This window comes from Oryctolagus cuniculus, chromosome 16 (genome assembly GCF_964237555.1).
Source record: "Oryctolagus cuniculus chromosome 16, mOryCun1.1, whole genome shotgun sequence".
NCBI lineage: Eukaryota > Metazoa > Chordata > Mammalia > Lagomorpha > Leporidae > Oryctolagus > Oryctolagus cuniculus.
In genome coordinates this window covers 69543751-69564165 of record NC_091447.1, presented here as the reverse complement: position 1 = coordinate 69564165, position 20415 = coordinate 69543751, and the positions used below count along the sequence as shown (strand labels likewise).

At 45.3% G+C, this 20415-nt stretch overlaps 1 pseudogene; it reads left to right on the top strand.

Annotated features, from left to right (window-relative positions):
• The first annotated feature begins 786 nt into the window (after positions 1-786).
• LOC127486825 (vomeronasal type-2 receptor 116-like) overlaps positions 787-20415 on the top strand; it is a 55486-nt pseudogene continuing 35857 nt past the window's right edge.

Below are 20415 nucleotides of genomic sequence, written 5' to 3'. Positions count from 1 at the left end.
CATTTCTTTTCTTGAGAATCTGGGGTCAGGAATCACAGCCAAATTGCAAACCCAATTATTGTCATGTGGGACAGGGTCATAATAATTACTATATAAATGACTAACCAACAATGGTTTATAGTTTTGCTTACTTGACAATGTTGAAAGGGTGCTTCACTTTGGATTTTGTTTACAAAGTTATAATATGAAGAAATGCCTGAGAATAATAATTTAGGATCTCCTAGAACTGCTCTGGTTCTTTAAAGCTTTTAAAGAAATTGAGTTGGGGATACAGAGCATCTTTGGGATACTAGTAATACTATGTTCTGAATTTGGGTGTTGATTATGAGTGTGATGCAATGATGAAAACTCATTTATCTGTAGACTTATGTGAATTTCTTAGTATGTATACTGTTTTTAAATACTTTCAACATGTTCCATAGCATAAATTGTTTTTTTTAAATGTTCAATGGCAGATAACAAATCCTCCACACTCAGATAACTATTATAGATGTATATATGCCCAGTGAAGAATGAAAGAGCCCACTTTCCATCATACCTGATCATGCCAGTCTCAGCATGAAAACATGGTCACGTGTTACTGCAATAAAAATACCTGAGGATGCTAACAGGTATTCAATGAGTGTCCTGTTTTGGGAGATGTTTACCTGCCATGGAAGAATCCTAGGATGAGCTGCATCTCCTGGAGATCCCTTTTCTATTTGCTCTGATACCATCTTATGGAGAGCATGGGCCACTGCATACACAGCATTGTAGATGAAATAGCTGGGGTCAGATATGGTCAGCATGTCAGTGTGTCCTGGGAAAAAGTCAAAAGAAGCAATTGGTGGGCAGACTCCAGTTGTTCCACAAAGTGACCCAGGAGGTAAGCAGTGAAAAGCATGAAGCCATAGTTGACTGAGGAAGAAATCATCTGGGTAGTGGGAAGGGTCCACTGTCTTGACAACATGTTTGAGGCCAGGGATTTCTCTCTTGTGGTGTGAAAATTAGAAGCCTCCATGGAAAGAAGTCAACATGTGTTGTGTCTCATGCACAACAATATCCCACCTAGCAGCCATGATCCACTGTTGCAGTTGATTTCTGAGAGGAGGAGCGTGGTGGGGGCAAGAGGTGCAGAGTCACCACACAGACCCTGGGAGTCGGGTGTAAGCGGGCTTGAGGCAAGCAGCCCGGAAACTTGTTTATTTCAGTTGGAATATATGTAGCATCTCTGTGAATTAGTTTGCTTCTTTCTACTAAATTTGCTTCTTTCCTCCTTGTATTAGCTTTGTTCCTACCATTCTCTAACTGCTGATAGAAACCTGCACATTTGATAGACACTGGATGATGACATGTGTGAGGAACATAATATTTTATGCATGCATGTGAAATGAGAATTGAATGCTTATTTAAAATTTCACACATCATCTCTTCTTACCTCCCTCTGTTTCAAATTCTTCTCATGGAACCATACCTCCTTGAATTCAGGAGGCCATTTTATCATCTTTGCATTGATAACCAAGCCTTGGTATTGTACACTCTTGGCAGGGAAACTCTCCAATTTTAGCCAACAACTCAAGACCCAGAGGAAAATCCACACACTATGGACATTGTGGTGTGCAATATGGTGCCTTGATCGTAAGAGGAATCTCCTTCCCCAGCAGTGTTTGTAAATGGGCTTTTCCTTAGAAGATGCTGAAGCTGTAGGACAGGGATATTTGGAAAGAGAGCGAGAGCACTCCGCTGAGAGGCAGGAAGTGCATGTGTACTCATCTGTCCTTATTATTTTTCCTCAACGTCCCTATCCTCAATGTTTCTTTTTGGTAGAAATTAGTTTTTGTTTGTTTCTTTGTTTTTTGGTGGCCATCACGTAATAGGTTCAGATGGTGAGAAATGTTTGTCCATGAACTCTTCCAACAAGTTGGGAATTGACTTAACACAATCAAGATAGGTGTATGATGTAGTTCAAAGTTGGCTAGGGTATGGGCTGTTTGCAAACATCCCAAAGATTTGGTTGCATCTTTATGGAAGCTAAACCTAGTTTTTCAGTAACATAAGCAAATCATGGATGGACAAGACACTCTGGTTTTTGGGTAGGTCACACATAGAGTGTAAACTTCTATTTACATTCAATAATTCAAGCTCAATTTTGGTTCAGCAAATACAAATCGATCCATAGATTTTTCAGAATGCACAATTTCTGTTTAAAGACACCTTGTGTTATCTTGTAGGCCCAAACTTAAAAAAAGTGTACATTCTATAAATTTAAACCTATGTATACATACTACTTATGTTATGTTACATCTCTAATATAGGAGGATGTCATTTTCTTTTGATATCATAAGGATTACTGCATGACCAAAAACAAAACTTCCAAATCTCCGCATGATATTACAACTATTCATAGTGTGAGCTAATCCTTATCTTCTGGGCTTATGATGCCTAATATAAGGTATATTAGGTATACATCTTTGGGACCCTTAGACAAATTCATTGTAAATTACTCCAAATGATGGACTGTAAATAAGAGCACAGACTATTTCAAGTAATGTAACTACAAGACAAAAATAATTAGATGTGAAATAAACTCTTGGCGACTTTTTTTATATATGGTTATTTGTCTTTTTCCTAGACTTTAATCTCTTCAACTAATTTAACCTATATATCCCTTGAGTTACTAAATTTATTCTACATATAATAAATGGGCCATCTTTTGCTGCTATCCCAGACCAAGTGTCCTAAGCAATCTCATTTTTATTTCCAAATCTCAAGTTCTGTGTTGGGAGAGGCTCAGTTTTTCTTGAGTGGTCATGGCCTCCTGGACTCAAGTGGGAGAAATTTTCCTTACCCATGGAAATGATGGGAGAGATGTTGATTCAATCATCAGGATTCTGTAATATTATTGAGCAGGTTTCTGGAATGTCCTTGGGTATTTTTTGATGTGAATTCTCATACTTCAGAAAGGCATGTGGATGCAAATGCCTACTTTGTTTTTTTTTTTAAAGAAGCCATTTATTTCAGGAATACAAACTTCATGAATTTCATAAGTACAACTTTAGGAATATAGTGATTCTTCTCACCATACCTGTTCTCTCACCCACACGCCCAGACTGCCTCCTCCTTTTCCCACTCCCAGTCCCATTCTCCACTAATATTCACTTCCAATTAACTTTAACACAGAAGACCAACTCTGTAGTAAGTAAAGAGTTCAACAATTTGCATGAAAACAAAAACAAAAACAAAAACAACTGTTCCTCAACAGTCGATACAAGGGATGTTCAAATCTTCCACTTAATACACTAAAATGAAATAAAACTTTGAGAACAGGTTTCACAGTTAAATCTCATTGAGGACAACTCATTGAGCACAGATGCCCTGCATGAGAAGTTAGTGCACAGTGACTCTTGTGGTTAATTCAAAAATTAACACTCTTGTGTATGACGCCAGTCATCAACTGAGGCTCCTGACAAGAGCTGCCTAAGCTATGGAACATTTTTTTAAAGATTTATTTATTTTATTTGAAAGGCAGGGTTACAAAGAGGTATAGGCAGAGAGAAATAGGTCTTCCATCCACTGGTTCACACCCCAGATGGCTGCAATGGCCGGAGATGTGCCCATCCAAAGCCAGGAGTCAGGATCTTCTTCCAGGTCTCAAATGCAAGTGCAGGGGCTCAAAGATTTGGGCCAACTCCCACTGCTTTCCCAGGTCATGCAGAGAGCTGTATAGGAAATGGAGCAGCAGGGACTTGAAATTGCACCCATATGGGAGGCCAACACTGCAGGCAGTGGCTTTACGTACTACACCACAGAGTCGGCCCTTAAGGAAGACTTTTGAATCCACAAACATCGTCAGGATTTAGACAAGACAATAAACAAAGTAGAAGTTCTCTCCTCCCTTCAGAGAATAGTACCTCCTTTCTTGAAGACACCTTCTTTCCACTGGGGTTTCACCCACCGATGTCCTTCATGTAGGACACGTTTTTGCAGTAGTGTCTTCACTTTCCATGCCTGAAATGTTCATGTGGGCATTGTAGCAGAACAGAATGCTTTGAAGGTTGTTTCTGAGTTAAGAGTGCTATTTAAAGTGATTATCATTCTATGAGTCTGCTGTGTGGACTGCTTCCCATGTTGGAACACTCTCCTTTTAAATTCTATTATTATTATTATTATTATTATCATTATCATTATTATCATTAGCAGACACTTAATCCTATTTCTATGAGCACTTTAACACTTAATCCTATCCATATGATTATTTTCATACTTAAGATTTTTTTTACCACCCAACCTAAGGGGATTTGGTGCCCATGAATGTCTACTTCTTTGATGGTGATGCTGATACTATGATGTATGCGATGCCCAAAGTTGTCAACATGCATACAAGAAAAGTACTAAATTTGCATTACTATACAGCAGGAAAGCTTGAAAAAGCCATTTTCCCCTCATGCTTAAAAAATTGGTCTCTTGTGTGTGAATGTTTCTGTCTTCTGACATTTCAGGGAACAAGGTGTGACCAAACATGAGAACTTTTTAAAAAAGATTTATTTATTGATTTGAAAGTCAGAGCTCAAGATATATATATAGAGAGAGAGAGATTGAGAGAGAGAGAGAGAGAGAGATATTGCATCCATGGGTTCACTCCCCTAATGGCCTCTAAAATAAGCAGCTGGGCCAGACTGATTCAAGGAGTCAGGAGTTCCTTCTGGGTCCCCCATGTGGGTGGCAGTGGCCCAAGCACTTGAGTCAGCTATCACTTTTCTTCCCAGGTTTATCAGCAGGGAGCTGGGTTGGAAATGAAGCAGCTGGGACTCGAACTGACTCCCATATAGGAAACCAGTGTCTGAGGTAGCAGCTTTACCTGCTTGGCCACCAAGCTGGTCCTGTGATGAAAATTTTAAATAGAATGTTCAAAACTGTGACATTTTGAAGCTCATGACCCTGATGTTGGAATTAGCCAACTACATATTCCTTAAAAAGATTTTGTTCTTCAGTAGCTTGATATAGAAGAATCGTAAACAATGGTATCAATCAAAATAACAGAGGTGAAACTTGTCCAAAATTTCAAATGTACCAAATGCCACTGATTTGTTTACCTGAAAATACTTCAGAGGCTGACCCTGTGGCACAGTAGGTTAATTCTCTACCTGTAGTGCGCCAGCATCCAATATGGGCACTGGTTGGTGTCCCAGTTGCTCCTCTTCCAATCCAGCTATCTGAGAAGGCCTGGGAAAGTAGTAAAAGATGGCTCAAGCACTTGGGCCCCTACACCAATGTGGGAGACCCAGAAGAAGCTCCTGGCTCCTGATTCAGATTGGCATAGCTCCAGCCACTGCGACCATTTGGGGAAAGAACCAGTGGATACAAGACCTTTCTCTCTGTCTCTTCCTCTCACTCTCTGTAACTCCACCTCTCAAAAAATGAATAAAAAATTTTAAAAGTGAAATCATTCACATGGACATCAGAGGAAGAGAATGTCTTTGGAGCAGGGGCCATCATTTCCTTTAATGTTAAGTAATGGAAGAAGAAAAACGAGTAAGGCAATAATCCCTCAATAGATTACCGATGAAGATGGTGATGTAAAAATGAAAAAAAAAACTGTAAAGAGAAACTGAAACACTTTCTCAAGGGAAACTTACCATGTCCCCCACAAAAAGAGGCACAATCCACACTTCCTTTCTATCAGAGTTTAATAAAGTACAGTTGGGGATTATTGGATCCATGAAGGGGGCCAAACTGGCATTACACACAAAGACCAACATGGAAAGCTCTTTCTTGGGGGCTCCCCCACCCCCACAGAGCCTGCACCACATGGCTGCCCCTTCTCTCCAGCTTCCCCATGTTCAGTCTCCCCTCTCCACTTTCTCTTCCTGTCTGATGATCTTGTCTGCCTGCAGGGCCTCAGCCAGTCTCCTCCTCAGCTCCTTCACTTTCCTTGTCTGCCTTTTGATGTCCTCAGGAGTTACCTGCCAGCTGGAGAAAGGCCAGGAGACACCCAGATCTGCTGGTGGAATCACCACTACCACCTTGGAGGCTGGCTCAGGGGTAGGCTTGGGCATGGATTGCAGACACCCAGCACCAGCCGGACCTGGGGATCTGCTTGGGATTGCTGGTGCTGTCATCTTCCAGGAGTTTGCAAATTCCAAAGTGGGTAAAGGCTGTCCCTCGCTGCTGCTGGTGCAGAGCCCCTGCAGTTGCCTGATTGCACAGACCTGCTGGGGCTTCTCCAGGTACCCCTCTGTCAGCAAGTGCTGAACCACATTGCCTGGGTGGGCAGTGACTCGAGTGATCGGACTCTTGAAGATGCAGCTGGTCAGTCTGACTGGCCGTGCAGAGCCTGCTCCGGGTCTCGGCTTGGCCTTCAATACACGCACTACTTGCTTCCTTTGCAAGGTCTCAGGAATAATCATTCTTCTCAGTCTCCCCTTGGAAAATAAAATCAAACTTGAGCAGAGTGGAAGACACAGACTTCCAGCCATGGAAGGGGTCCCAGGTGCCTCCACCTCCCCTTCTCCTGGTGGAAGCTGCCTCGCACTGTGCACCATTGTCATCCAAAAGGTTTGAGGCCAAGTGCATTGGAACCACAGGCGGTTTGAGGGGATGAGAACAAAAAGCTGTGTGTTTTAGGGTTTGTTTTTATTTGATAGCAGAGTGCCAGAGAGAGAAGGAGAGAGGGGGAGGATGGAAGATCATCTCTCACTAGCTCTTACTGTTGTTCTATGTAACTCTTCCTTTGAAATAAATTAAGAAATATTTCAGAACAATCTGGTCTATGATCCCAAGAAAGTTCACATAATTAAGGGTAGATGACATTGACTGTCACTCAAAACCAGGGAGTGAAGCCCCATGTTTGAAGTTGCGGCCATGTTTGGAGTGAACCAGCACGTGGAGGGCTTCTCCCCTTCTCTTTCTCTCCTAATCTCTGCCTGTAACCCAGCCTTCCAAATAAATAACTAAATCTTTAGAAAAATCCTGTCAGTTACTGAGAGAAATTTAAGTAAAGAAAGAAGTACACCAGTGGACACTGGGTGGTCACAATAATTCTCAACTCACCAGGGAGGTCTGGCTTGGAGATGAGAATGACGCAGGTTCTCCCATGGTCACAAGTTTTGCCTGGCTGCCCTCAGAGTAGGATGCATACAGCCTGTGGATTCTTGGAAAATGCTGGATCTTTGCCTTCTGGCTCGTCCTTATAGAGGAAGACAATAGATAAGCAAAACAGTGGGGAATCCACAGCTACCGGGAAAAATGCAATGAATTCCCCCAGTCACAATCCCATTAGTGGATAAGCCACAGGCCAAGGAAAAATATATATGGAAAACATATTTATATGTAAAAAACTAGAAAGTTTCCATACACAGAAATTTGCATATGCCATTGGTTTTAATAGGCTACAGGAGAAATTGTGCTGCTGTTGTGGCCCAGGGGAATAAGCCAGCCTGGAATCATCCACATCCCATAGAGGCACAGGTTGGAGTCCTGGCTCCTGTGCTTCCGATCCTGCTCCCTGATGAGTATGGAAAAGGAGTAGAAAGAACCAGCAGATGCAAGATGGCTCTTTGGGTCTCCCTATCCCACTGCCACTTTGCCTTTCTAAATAAATAAGGAAGGAAGGAAACCAGTAGTAAATAGGAAAAAAGGATGATTTCAATAATCAAATCCTGTGCCTGGGACTGTGGCATAGCAGGTAAAACCACTGCCTGCAGTATTGGAATCCCATAGGGTCACTGGTTTTGGTCCTGGCTGCTCCGCTTTTGACCCAGCACTTTGCTATGGCCTGGGAAGGCAATAGAGGATGGCCCAAGTCCTTGGGCCCTTGTACCCATGTGGGAGACCCAGAAGATGCTCTCGGTTACTGGCTTCGGGTCCACACAGCTAAGGCTATGTAAACAACTGGGGAGTGAACAAGTGGATGGAAGAATTTTCTCTCTCTCTCTCTGCCTCTCCATCTCCCTCTGTAAACTCTGAATTTCAAATAAATAAACTACACTATAAAAATCAAATCCTGTAAAATTGCACAAGGGTTATGGGAAAAACAATCACATCAAGGAGCAAGAGAAGTGTTTAACAGAATTGCATACCATAGGCAGTTCTTACTGGATGGGATTTTAATATGGGGAGGTTCTATTGGATTGACTTTCATTGATAGACTGCCAGCCGATCATTATTCTGATTGATTGAGTTCTGCCTAGCAAACCTTCCCCCAATAAGCTCATCAGGCTGTAAATACGAGGAGGAAGCCAAGGCTACCATTCCTCCCTGGCTCTAACCCTGCCTACCACACCTGGAGGCGTTCCCAGGAGCTCCCTCTGTCCGAGCTCACTCTGCCTGTGTGAGGCCGCAGGAACATCTCCCTAGCACTCAAGTTGCTTGGGGTACCAGCTGGGGGGCTGATCCCTCTGCCTCAGGTGAAGAGAAAGAGCAGGAGCCAACGGGAGATCTGCAGGAAGCAGACATCGCCTGGGGTTGGCACAGACAGACCAGAGAATCTGTACCATGAGCGGCTGCTGGCGCCCAAGCAGCCCCAGTGTCTCCTGCCCAGAAGTGACCAGCGGCCCTGTTGGAGACAGCAGGTATGTTGGAGGAGAGTGTCTAGGTGAGAGATTGTGTGTGTGTGTGTGTGTGTGTGTGAGAGAGAGAGAGAGAGAGAGTGAGAGATAGAGAGAGAGAGAGATGCCTCGTAGGTTCCTGTCCCATGTCGGTGTGTGCTGAGGTGAGCACAGTTTCAGGGGTGGGAACATCAGCCCCCTGGGTCCAGTGATGCTTTTGTTCAGCCTGTGCTAAAGGATCTGCAGGTGGGAGCCTGATTGCAGAACAGCAGAGCAGACTCCTTTTTAAGCTGAGTGGTTGGTATGGCCCCCAATTGATGTTAATATCCACATGGGCCTTGGCAGATCAGAAGTCCCCACCCTCAGGGGAGAAGAGGGATTCGGGCAGCCCCAGTGTTGGGCGTTTAATCTGGGGGACTGGGATGGGCTCAGGGCTGCAGGGCTGCAATGAGTTAGGGACTTTGTGTAACAGGTCTCGCCAGTCACAGCTGACTGAGTCCCATTCTCCTGCAGGCCACACGGGACACAAGGCAACCTCCCCAAACGGCAGAGACTGCAGCAGGGTCCCAGGCCAGGTAAGGCATTTTCTATGCTCTCACCTGACTGCCCCCGCTAGGAAAGGCTCCCCCTTCCAAGACTGACTGGAACGGGGGAGGGGCTTTCTCTAGGATGCCCAGGCCTGCAGCCACCTCCGCGCTGGGAGCAACTATGCCCCTCCACTGGGACTCCTGAGGGACAGCCGCCTCCCCTCAACACACTCCGTGTTCCCCTAGGTGCAGAAGCTGCACAGGAAGGGCAGCCGTGTCCATGCCATGATGAAGCAGTACTCCATGGAGCCCTGAGGGTATGTCCTGGGGTCCACATGACTGATTGTGCTCCAGGGCCCAGGGAACGTCCTTTGGTGATCTTGTTGAGAGTTTCAGGAAAGTGACATTTCTGGGTGTCCATGGAGGGCTGGATTTGGGGGCTGAGTTTCAGGTAGGGACACAGCCACCTGTACCCTGTCAGCTGCTTTCTGACAAGCCCTAACTCCTGGCTTCTGCCCCATCTAGGGCTGAAGAGTGCCAGCACCCAGATGATCCTGGTAGTTTTTGAAGTGGAACAGAGCTGCAATTCCACCTGGGAGCTTAGAGACTGGTGCTGGCCCTTACAGAGAGCCCTGCAGCTCATGCTGGGCCATGTGGTGTTGGTAGTGGTCCTTGAGCACATCCTGAGGCAGTAGAGGGCTCTGGTTACCTGCCCAGGCTCCCTGCATCCCGCTCAAAGTGCTGACCCCACCTGGAAGATGCTCACCAGGGAGCAGCCGATACGTATGTGCCACAGACAGACAGGGTTGCTGGTATTCCCCAAGGCCCCCAGCCACCATCAGCATGCCCAGCCAATGCAACACCAGGAGCTGCTCCTCTCACTGTCCCAGCCCCCTCTTCCTCACACCTCGCTACAGAGCTGCCGCCACTCTGGGCTACTCCCATATGCCCAAGCCTCACCCAAAGAGGCGTCCTCTGCCAGCTGAGTTCCAGTTGAGTCTCAATGGCCTGGAACCCCTGGCCTGCTCTGCCCTCAGACCTCTGCCTCCCTCTCCCTCTCCCAGCCCAGGGCCCAGAGCCCCTCCCATCAAGGCCCGCCCCAGGCCAGGCTGCAAGGCGCGCAGATGTCTCTTCCAACACTGATGCACTGGGAGCCCTCAGGCCCCACCAAACTGCAGACAAGCTGACAGCAAGTCCATGGACACCTGCCCCTTCTGGGATTGCCGCCTCCCTGACCTCACGCCCCGCTGAACGAGGGGGACACTGTGGGTGTGGGGGACTGTGGAGAAATGCTGTGGGCTCTCACCAGACTGTCACCAGCTGGAGATGCTTGGCAGAGAAGTGGAGCTCTGTATTTGGTGTACTTGGAGCAAGGGGATTTTGCCAGTGTCCCTAGAGCTGTGCTGTGGAAGATGGTGTTTGTAACTCTCGTGAATTCTATAAATAAACTTAGGCATTCAAATTTTATATGGAGATGCACTGGGTTCATGATATACATCCTAGATTTGAATTCAGAAGAAGAAGTTTAGTCAAATCTTTACAATTTGATATCCTATGTTTGTAATGATGCTACTTGGCTTCTTTTGGTTGAACAAAATACAAAAATGAGTTCTGTGTTTGTTGTATTGATTTTCTTTCACAAGCACACATTTCAAAAGGCACATTGTAGGCTGGAAGATGCCACCTTCGTTCAAGGCCACAGTGAACAGACAGGGAGGGTCATTCTCAAGACAGTGATGTCCACTTCCAAGAGTCAGAAGCTCAGAACCAGAGTTGTGGTGCAAGAGGTTAAGTCCATGGCTGTAGCACAGGCATTCAGTATAGGCACTGGTTTGAGTCCTGGCTGCTCCACTTCTAATCAAGGTCCCTGCTAATGTGCCTCGGAAAACAGCAAAGGATGGCCCAAATCCTTGGGCCACTGCACCCATGAAGGAGACCTAGATGGATTTCCTGTCTCTTGGCTTCAACCTGGGCCATCCCTATCCATTTCAGCCATTTGGGGAGTGAAACAGCAGATGAGAGATCTCTTTTTCTCCATCTCTCTATTTCTCTCTGTAATTCTGATGTCAAAGAAATATACAGATATTAGATTTATGTATGTATTTGAGAGGTTGCATACAGAGAGTGTGGCAGACAGAGAGAATTTTCAACCCACTGGCTCACTTTCCAAATGGCCACAACAGATGGAGCTGGGCTGATCTGAAACCAAGAGCCAGCAGCTTCTTCCTGGTCTCCTACATGGGTGCAGGGGCTGAATTACTTGGGCCAGCTTCAGCCACTTTTCCAGACCATAGCAAAGAGCTGTATCCTAAGAGGAGCAGCTGGATTCGAACCAGCTGCCATATGGGATGCCGACCTTGCAGGTGGAGGATTAACACACTACCCCACAGTGCCAGCCCCAAGACATAAATCTTGAAAGAGAGAGAGAGAGAGCGAGAGAGAGAGAAAGCTCACACCCTCCCTACCACACTCTTGCATACACACTCAGAAACATAATCTCAAAAGCATGTCCACAACTCCTAAATAAGTTCACTTAAGGTGATCTTCATATCCCTCAGTATTTCTCAATGCCATGAGTCTTTTCCAGTCTTTTCTGGGCTGGGAGTTGTGGAGCATGCTTGATATGCACACTCCAATACTGGAGTAACTGAGTTCAAGTTCAGGCTCTACTCCATGTCCTTGTACCTTGGGAAGCAACAGGTGATAGCTCAAGTAGGTGGGTCCCGGCCACCTATGAGGTTACTGGGATTGAATTCCCAATACTTGGTCTGGCCTATCCCTACCCCATGATTGCATGCATTTGGGGATGAAACAGCAATTGGGATCTTGCTCTCTCTCAAATAAATAAAGTAAATCTTTTTCACCCCAAACACTCTTTCCTTTAAGGACATCCCGAGGTTGTCTGTTTGGACAATTAGGTGGGAGTTCTAATCAGAAACTCACATAAGGTGATGAATTTATCTCTACTTCTCTGAGGAGTTCATACAAATTATGAGTAACATTCTTTGCAATATTATTTTCAAAAATCAAATTTAACAGTGTAAACATTCATAAGCAATTATTTCAGGGAACGAATGATACAGTATAGCAGAATGTGAATATCACTACTATGAAACATTTTCTGGATAAAAGAGCAAATCTCTTCCAACTCACCAGGAAGCAGTGAGATTAGTGGGTCAAGTGGTCAGCATATTCCTTCTAGAGCTGGTGTTAGGGCGTAGCAGTGTTAGCCTCTGCCTGAGATGCCGGCATCGCATATGGGCACTGGTTCAAGAATCGGCTGCTCACCTTCTTCCCCAGTTCCCTGCTAATGCACCTGGGAAGGCAGCAGAAGACAGCCTCAGTGCTTGGGACCCTCACCCATGTGGAAAACCCAGGTGAAGCTCTTAGCTCTTGGCTTCAGCCTGGCCCAGCCCCAGCTGTAGTGGCCATTTCGGGAGTAAACCAATGATTTGAAGACCTCTCTCTCTGTCTCTCTGTATCTCTCTATCTCTCTCTCTGTCTCTCTCTGTGTCTCTGTCTCTGTGTCTCTCAGTTTCTCTCTGTTTCTCTCTGTCTCCCTCCCTCCATCCTCCTCCTTCTCCTTTCTCTTTAACTCTAACTTTCAAAGAAATAAAAAAATATTTTTAAGGAACCCAAGAAAAAAAGTGTCCCTCTTTCTGTATTATCAATTCACTCACAAGAATCACCAGCTAGGACATCCAGTCCTGCAAATAAGAAAATCATCAAGAGAAACTACTGCATGTGATTTAAACATGACCCCTGCTTTCCACAAAATGTGGGAACAAAGCAGAACCTAAATGTACTGAGAATGAAGCTGCATAAAAATGGAGTCTAGGGTCCAAAAATGTATAGTCACGTGAAACTGGAAACCAGCATGGGCCATGACCAAATATGATGGGGGTGCACTTTCCCATGAGTGTGCAGGCATTGTCCGTTCCTTCTTCCTCCTAAGCATCAGGCTTGTATACTAAGAGATACTGAGAACAGCCACATATCAGAGAAATTGATGATGGAAATGTGGCATGACATACACAGACACTGGGTCAAGAGTACTATTCCTGGGGCCAGCACTGTGGCATAGTGGGCTAAGCCTCCACCTGTGGTGCCAGCATCCCACATTGATGCCAGGTTGTGTCCTGGCTGCTCCACTTCCAATTCAGGTTTCTGCTCATGGCCTGGGAAAGCAGTGGAAGATGGTCCTAGTGCTTGGGCTCCTGCACCTGATTGGGAGGCCTGGAAGAATCTTCTGGCTTCGGATTGGTTCAGCTCTGGCTGTTTGGGCCATTTGGGGAATGAACCAGCAGATAAAAGTCCTTTAAATCTCTCTCTCTCTCTCTGCAATTCTACCTCTCAGATACATAAATCTTAAAAGAAAAAGAGTAGGATTCCTTTTATTTAGAATGAAAAGACAAGGTCAGCAATGTGGCCCTGTGCACTAAGCTGCCACTGTGACACTGACTGCCACTTTCTATGGCTGGCTCAAGTCCCAGTAGCTGGTTCAAGTCCCAGTTACTCTACTTTCCATCTAGCTTTCTGCTAATGACCCTGGGAAAGCAGCGGGTAATGGCCCAATTACCTGAGCCTGTGCCTTCTCTGTGGGAGATCAGGATGGAGATTCAGGCTTCCGACATCAGCCTGGCCCAGCCCTGGCCATTGAGGCCATTGGAGGAGTGAACCAGCAGATGGAAAATTTTGCTTGCTCTCTCTGTCTCTCCCTGTAAATCTGAATTTCAATTAATAAGTAAATAAATAAATCTTTTAAAGACATCATATCTGTAACTTCCTCAAACCCCCACCCACCCATCTTATAGGGGTTGAATAATATGATGTTTCCTTTTCTTGAGACTTAACAAATTCATTCAGGAAGGAAGGATTAACTTTGTGGATATTATGTTTTTATAACCATGATGAAATTTTAATTGCAAAAATGTAGATGTGGAGGGTTTATACTTTATTTTTATTTTCTGAAGATGTATTACTAACTAATTTTTCAAAAGATTTTTATTTATTTGAAAGTCAGAGTTACACATAGAGGAGAGGCAGAGAGAGAGAGAGAGAGAGAGAGAATCTTCCCTAGGTTCACTCCCTAGATGGCTGCAATGGTCAGAACTGTGCTGATCCAAAACCAGGTGCCAAGAGCTTCCTTCTGGTCTCCTATGTGGGTTTAGGGACCCAAGGACTTGGATCATCTTCTACCACTTTCCCAGGTCATACAAGAGAACTGGATTTGAAGTGGAGCAGCCAGGACTCGAACTGGAGCCAATATAGGATGCTGGCACTTTAAGCCAGGACGTTAACATGCTGTGCCACAGCGCTGGCCCCGCTACTCATTATTTTTTGAAAATTTATTTGAAAGAGAAATGGTGAGAGGGAGAATTGGGGAGACAGGGAGAGAGATGGCTACAAAAGGCAGACCAGGGTCTGGACCAGCTCAGAACCCAATGCCCTGCAGACAGCTGTGGCATGGACCTAAACATTCAGCTACAACTTTCATCTCCCAAGGTCACATCAGCAAGAAGCTGGAAATGGGAGAAGAGCTAGGACTAGACCCCAAGCCTTCTATATTGGATACAGACATTCAAAATGGCTGATTTTCTTTTTTTTAAGATTTATTTATTTTATTTTGAGGCAGAGTAACAGAGAAGCAGAGAGAGAGAGGAATTCCCTCCATTGGTCCACTTCCCAAATGGCTGCAATGGCAGGTGCTGGGCTCATCTGAAGCCAGGGGCCACAAGTTTCTTCCAGGTCTCCCACATGGGTCTGTGGCCCAAGGACTTGGGCCATCCTCCACTGCTTTCCCAGGCCATAGCAGAGAGTTGGATAAGAAGAGGAGTAGCCAATTCACAATAGCTAAGACATGGAGTCAATCAAAATGCCCATCAACATGAGACTGAATAAAGAAATTATAGTATATGTACTCTATAGAATACTATTCAGCAATAAAAAAAATGAAATCCAGTCATTTGCAACAAAATGGCGGGATCTGGAAAACATCATGCTGAATGAAATAAGCCAGTCCCAAAGGGACAAATATCATATGTTCTCCCTGATTGGTGACAACTAACTGAGCTCCTAAAAGGAAACCTGTTGAAGTGAAATGGACACTATGAGAAACAATGACTTGATCAGCCCTTGTCCTGACTGTCAAGCAAAAATTTGCTATTTCATTCCTTTTAATATTTTTTTTGTTCTACTTAATACCATTGGTTGAATGATAGAGTTAGAAACACGCCAGGGGATTCCAATTCAATCCCATCAAGGTGGCATATACCAATGCCATCTCACCATTCAAAGTCTAAATCCAGGGTGTGTTTCACACATACAGAAGGACTCCATAAGAAACTTTAGTTCATCATACACACCAGGTATGTACACAGGTTTCACAAGAGTTAGAGGCCCCAGATAAACCTGACAATCCCAAACTGTCCAAATTCACCTTCAATAATTGCAAGATGTGTAAGGACTCACAGTGCTGCTATTTTGATTTTTTTCACAGTGTTCTATTATTTACAATTGGATTTTAGGTATTTACAATGGTGTCACCCAAAATTCTCATCCCATTGACAGTGAGGACACTGGAAATCACTGACACCCCAAATTCATCACTACCACTATTTATCTCTCCAGCACCTGTGGCAGATCTGAGAGCACCACACATCTGCAGTGTCCCCCGCACATACTCGGAGGTGATGTCAGGGATGGGTGAATCCAGAAGGGGCAGGTGTCCATGGCCTTGATGTAAGCATCTCTGCAGTTTGTGTGGAGCCTGAGGGCTCCTGGTGCATCAGTGTTGGAAGAGATGTCTGTGCGCCTTGCAGCCTGGCCTGGGGCCGGCCTTGATGCAAGCTCTGGGCCCTGTGCTGGGAGAGGGAGGCAGAGGTCTGAGGACAGAGCAGGCCAGGGGTTCCAGGCCATGGAGACTCAACTGGAACTCAGCTGGCAGAGGATGCCTCTCTGGGTGAGGCTTGGGCATATGGGAGTAGCCCAGAGTGGCAGCAGCTCTGTAGCGAGGGGTGAGGAAGAGGGGGCTGGGGCAATGAGAGGAGCAGCTCCTGGCGCTGCATTGCCTGGGCATGCCAACGGTGGCTGGGGGCCGTGGGGAGCAACAGCCTTCCTGTGTGCCTGTGGGACACACACAGCGACTGCTCCCTGGGGAACGGCAGATCCATCTTCCATGCTGATCTCCCAGGTGGGGTCAGCACCTGTGAGCAGGAGCCAGCGGCCCTGGGCAGGGAACCAGAGCCCCTCTGCTGCTGTCAGGATGTTCTCAGGGACCACCACAACCACCACATGGCCCAGTGTGAGCTGCAGGGCTGTCTGTGGGGCCAGCACCAGGCCCTCAGCTCCCAGGCGAAGCTGCAGCTCTGTTCCCACTTCCAAGACCACCATGATCATCTGGGTGCTGGCCCTCTGCAGGAGCTGGGGGGAAAAGCCAGCAGTTAGGGCTTGTTGGGGAACAGCAATCAGGGCACAGGGCAGGGGACAGCCCTACCTTCAACCCCAGCTTCCCAATCTAGCTCTGCATGTCCATCCAGAAATGTCACTCTCATGAAACCCTTAGGAAGCTAACCAATGGACATTCCCTGGGTCCTGGAGCCCAAGCAGTTGCGTGGGACCCCAAAACTTACCTTCGGGATTCCTTAGGACACCACTTCATCCTGCCATGGCACAGCCATACCAGTGCAGCTTCTGCAGCTGTGGGAACACAGGAAAAGAAATCATGATTTTTTTTTTTCTTTTTCTGTAACAGGCAGACACTGATTTCTTGCTGTAATCAAGAGAGATGGAATGGCTGCTGCACCCATGGACTTAAAGTAGAAAAAAAGAAAAAACAGAACTAAATGCTTCCAAAAGACTTGAATAAATATTTCTGAAAAGAAGTTTCACAGTGAACAGGTATATGAATAAATGCTCATCATCACTAATCATCAGAGAGTTGCAAACTGATGCTATAAAGAGATATCACCACACACATGTTAGAAGAGTTATTAGAAAAAAACATAAAAAGGGGGCTGGCAATGTAGCATAGCAGGTAAAGCTACTGCCTATGACACTGGTATTCCATATAGGTGATAGTTTCAGATCTGACTGCTCCACTGCTAATACACCTGCCTGCTAATGACCTGGGAAACCACAGAAGATGTTCCAAGTGCTCGAGCCCCTGAACACACATGGGAGAATTGAAAGAAGCTCCTGGCTCTTGGCTTTGGCTTGGTCCAGCCCTAGCCGTTGTGGCCATTAGGAGGAGTGAACCAGTGGATGGAAGATCTCTCTCTCTTAATCTCTCTCTCTCTCTCTCTCTCTCTCCCCCCTCCTCTCTGTTTCTTTCTGTTTGTTCCTCCTCCCCAGTATAAATTTGACTTTCAAATAAATAAAATAAAAAGTTAAAAAACACAGAAGAAATAAATGTGAACAAGGATGAAGGTAGAAAGGTAAATTAGTATAAATATAATGAAAATTGTATGATGAGAAATAGAACCTTCATATTACCCAGCAGTCCCAGTGCTACCTGTAATTATATATCTAAAGGATTTGGAATTTGCATGTGAAAGAGACATCTGCACTCCCATGTTCATTGCAACAGTATGCAAAAGTTCCAAGTGTGGAATCAACCTAAGTGTCCATCAACAGATAAATCTATAAAGACAATGTGGTCTGTACATACAATGCAATATTATCCAATCCTAACAATAAGGAAAATCTTATTACTTGACAACATGGATGAGTCTTGAGGATATTTGGATGCATGAAATACATCAAACACACACAAAAAATAAATATATCCCCTCCTCACCCCTAGGTCTGGTGTCCAAAGTCAACTTCAGAAAGATAGCTTTTGGGGCTGTCGCTGTGGCATAGCTGGTAAAGCTGCCGCCTGTAGTGCCAGCATCCCATATGGATGCCGGTTAGAGTCCTGGCTCACCACTTCCAATCAAGCTCTCTGCTATGGCCTGAGAAAGCAGTAGAAGATGTCCCAAGTCCTTGGGCCCCTGCACCCACCTGGGAGATCCGGAAGAATCTCCTGGCTTCTGGCTCCTGGCTTCTGATCGGAACAGCTCTAACCGTTGTGGACATATGGGGAGTGAACCAGCTGATGGAAGACCTCTCTCTCTGTCTGCCTTTCTTTCTCTCTGTGTAACTCTGACTTTAATATAAATAAATATTTTTTGAAAAAAATAAATAGAGCTTTGTGATTAAAACACTAGGAAGTGGGAAACTCAGAACCTGTTAATCACAGCAGTCAAAATTAGGCAAGACCAAGGAGTTCAAGTGAACTGTCACAAATCATGAGATAACTCAGTGAACAACATGTTGTATACTTAAGAAAGTGTTGACATAGTAGACTTTTAAGTGTGGTCAACACAAGAAAAAATAAGGCAATGAAGTTAAGCTGAAACACAAAACAGTTGTATTATACCACTCAACATTGTGTACAGGTATCAAATCATTCTCTAGTAGACATACATCTACATAATTTAAAGTTGTGAATTTCAAAATGAAAATACACATGTAGGACATTCTATTGTCTCTGAAAAGTGGGAGAAAATAAATATGACAACAGAAAATAAGTGATTGAGAACCAACACAGTTTCTTTCTGTTGTCATATTGAAATCACTGATGCTGAGAGCTTAGTGACTCAAGCATTCTCTATGTGGAGGGCATCAGGATGATGGGTGGGGAGCTCAGCTGTGGGGGAGGAGTAGGTGTGGAGGACAGAGTACTTCCTCTCTCTAGAATATGGCTTATTAACTTATTAATTTTTTAATTTTTTTTTGACAGGCAGAGTGGACAGTGAGAGAGAGAGACAGAGAGAAAGGTCTTCCTTTGCCGTTGGTTCACCCTCCAATGGCCACCGCAGCCGGCATGCTGTGGCCGGTGCACCACGCTGATCCGATGGCAGGAGCCAGGTACTTATCCTGGTCTCCCATGGGGTGCAGGGCCCAAGCACTTGGGCCATCCTCCACTGCACTCCCTGGCCACAGCAGAGAGCTGGCCTGTAAGAGGGGCAACAGGGACAGAATCCGGCATCCTGACTGGGACTAGAACCCTGTGTGCCAGCGCCACAAGGTGGAGGATTAGCCTAGTGAGCCACGAGTGCAGGGCTTATTCACTTATTAATAAGGAAGCCCATTTTTTTGGCAGCAGGATACCGTGGCCCTGGGAGTGACATTAGGCACGATAATGATGAACATTCCTGTGGTGTCAGAAGTCATCTGTGACTGATGTCAGCCCTTCACCTAATGTCTACAGCATCATGTGGGAAGATGCAGCTGGGTGTTTTGGTTATTCCAACACCAACTTTTTCTAACCCTGCCAAATTCCTCAAAGCTGTCTACTCACAAAACCCTTGGCCACTGTGCATACTATTTAACAGAGCTTCTGTACCAAGATGCTATGATTGCCAAAGCCTTGTTGGACTATGATGTAACCCTAAAGGCAAAGGAGGTAGACAAGTGCAAAACATGTTTTTCCAAAGGGTTTTCCCCCATAATGGAGGACAACAGGTGCAGAGCCTCCGGCAGGTGGATCCCCTGAGTTTTTGGATGAGACAAATGGGAAGCATTGAAAATACAGGGAACCCAGAGCAGCTCTGATTACAGGACACTCAGAGCCAGGTCTCAGCACTGTGTCTTGCTTTGAACTCTGCATTCTGCTTCTAGCTGTGCTCTGGTCTAGCTCACCAGACTGGCACACAGGTTCCTACAGGCAGAGGGCACACGTCAATACCTGGAGTCAGCTGTGCTCTACACAGAGCTCCACTGTCACTGCTGATTGATGAGCCCTCAGACCTGATCCAGCTCTGTGTCTCCTCCTCTCAGCTGAGACTTAAGGCTCTCACTATAGTTTGGGGAGACAGTGACATGTCATTGCCTCTGATTTTTCTCTACCTACTCCTGCAGGCTTTATCTAATTCACAGGACAGAATTGTTGAGAACTGCCATGAGTATCTGAAGCCAAGTGTCTTCAGAGATGGAGACCTAGTGCTGGGAGTGTTTTTTCCCCTGTACTACATGGAACCAGAAAGAGACATGATCCGGTTATCCTTTTTACTCAAGCCTGAGTATAACATGGTGGCATCTTGGTAAGTTCAAGGTGTGTGTATATGTGTTTTTTAAGTTTTATTTAAGGTACACATATTTCATTGCTTTCATATATACAGAATCAGGAATAATAATCCTTCCCTCCCTCCTCTGCCTTCACCCTTCTTCCTTTCCTATTCCTACTCCTAATTTTACAAATCTATTTTCAATTTACTTTTCCCTTATAAGATTAACCCTACAGTAAGCAAATAAGATGAGGGAAAAAACACTGTTCCTCAACAGTAATCCACAGGCTGTAAATAGCCATCAAATTTCAA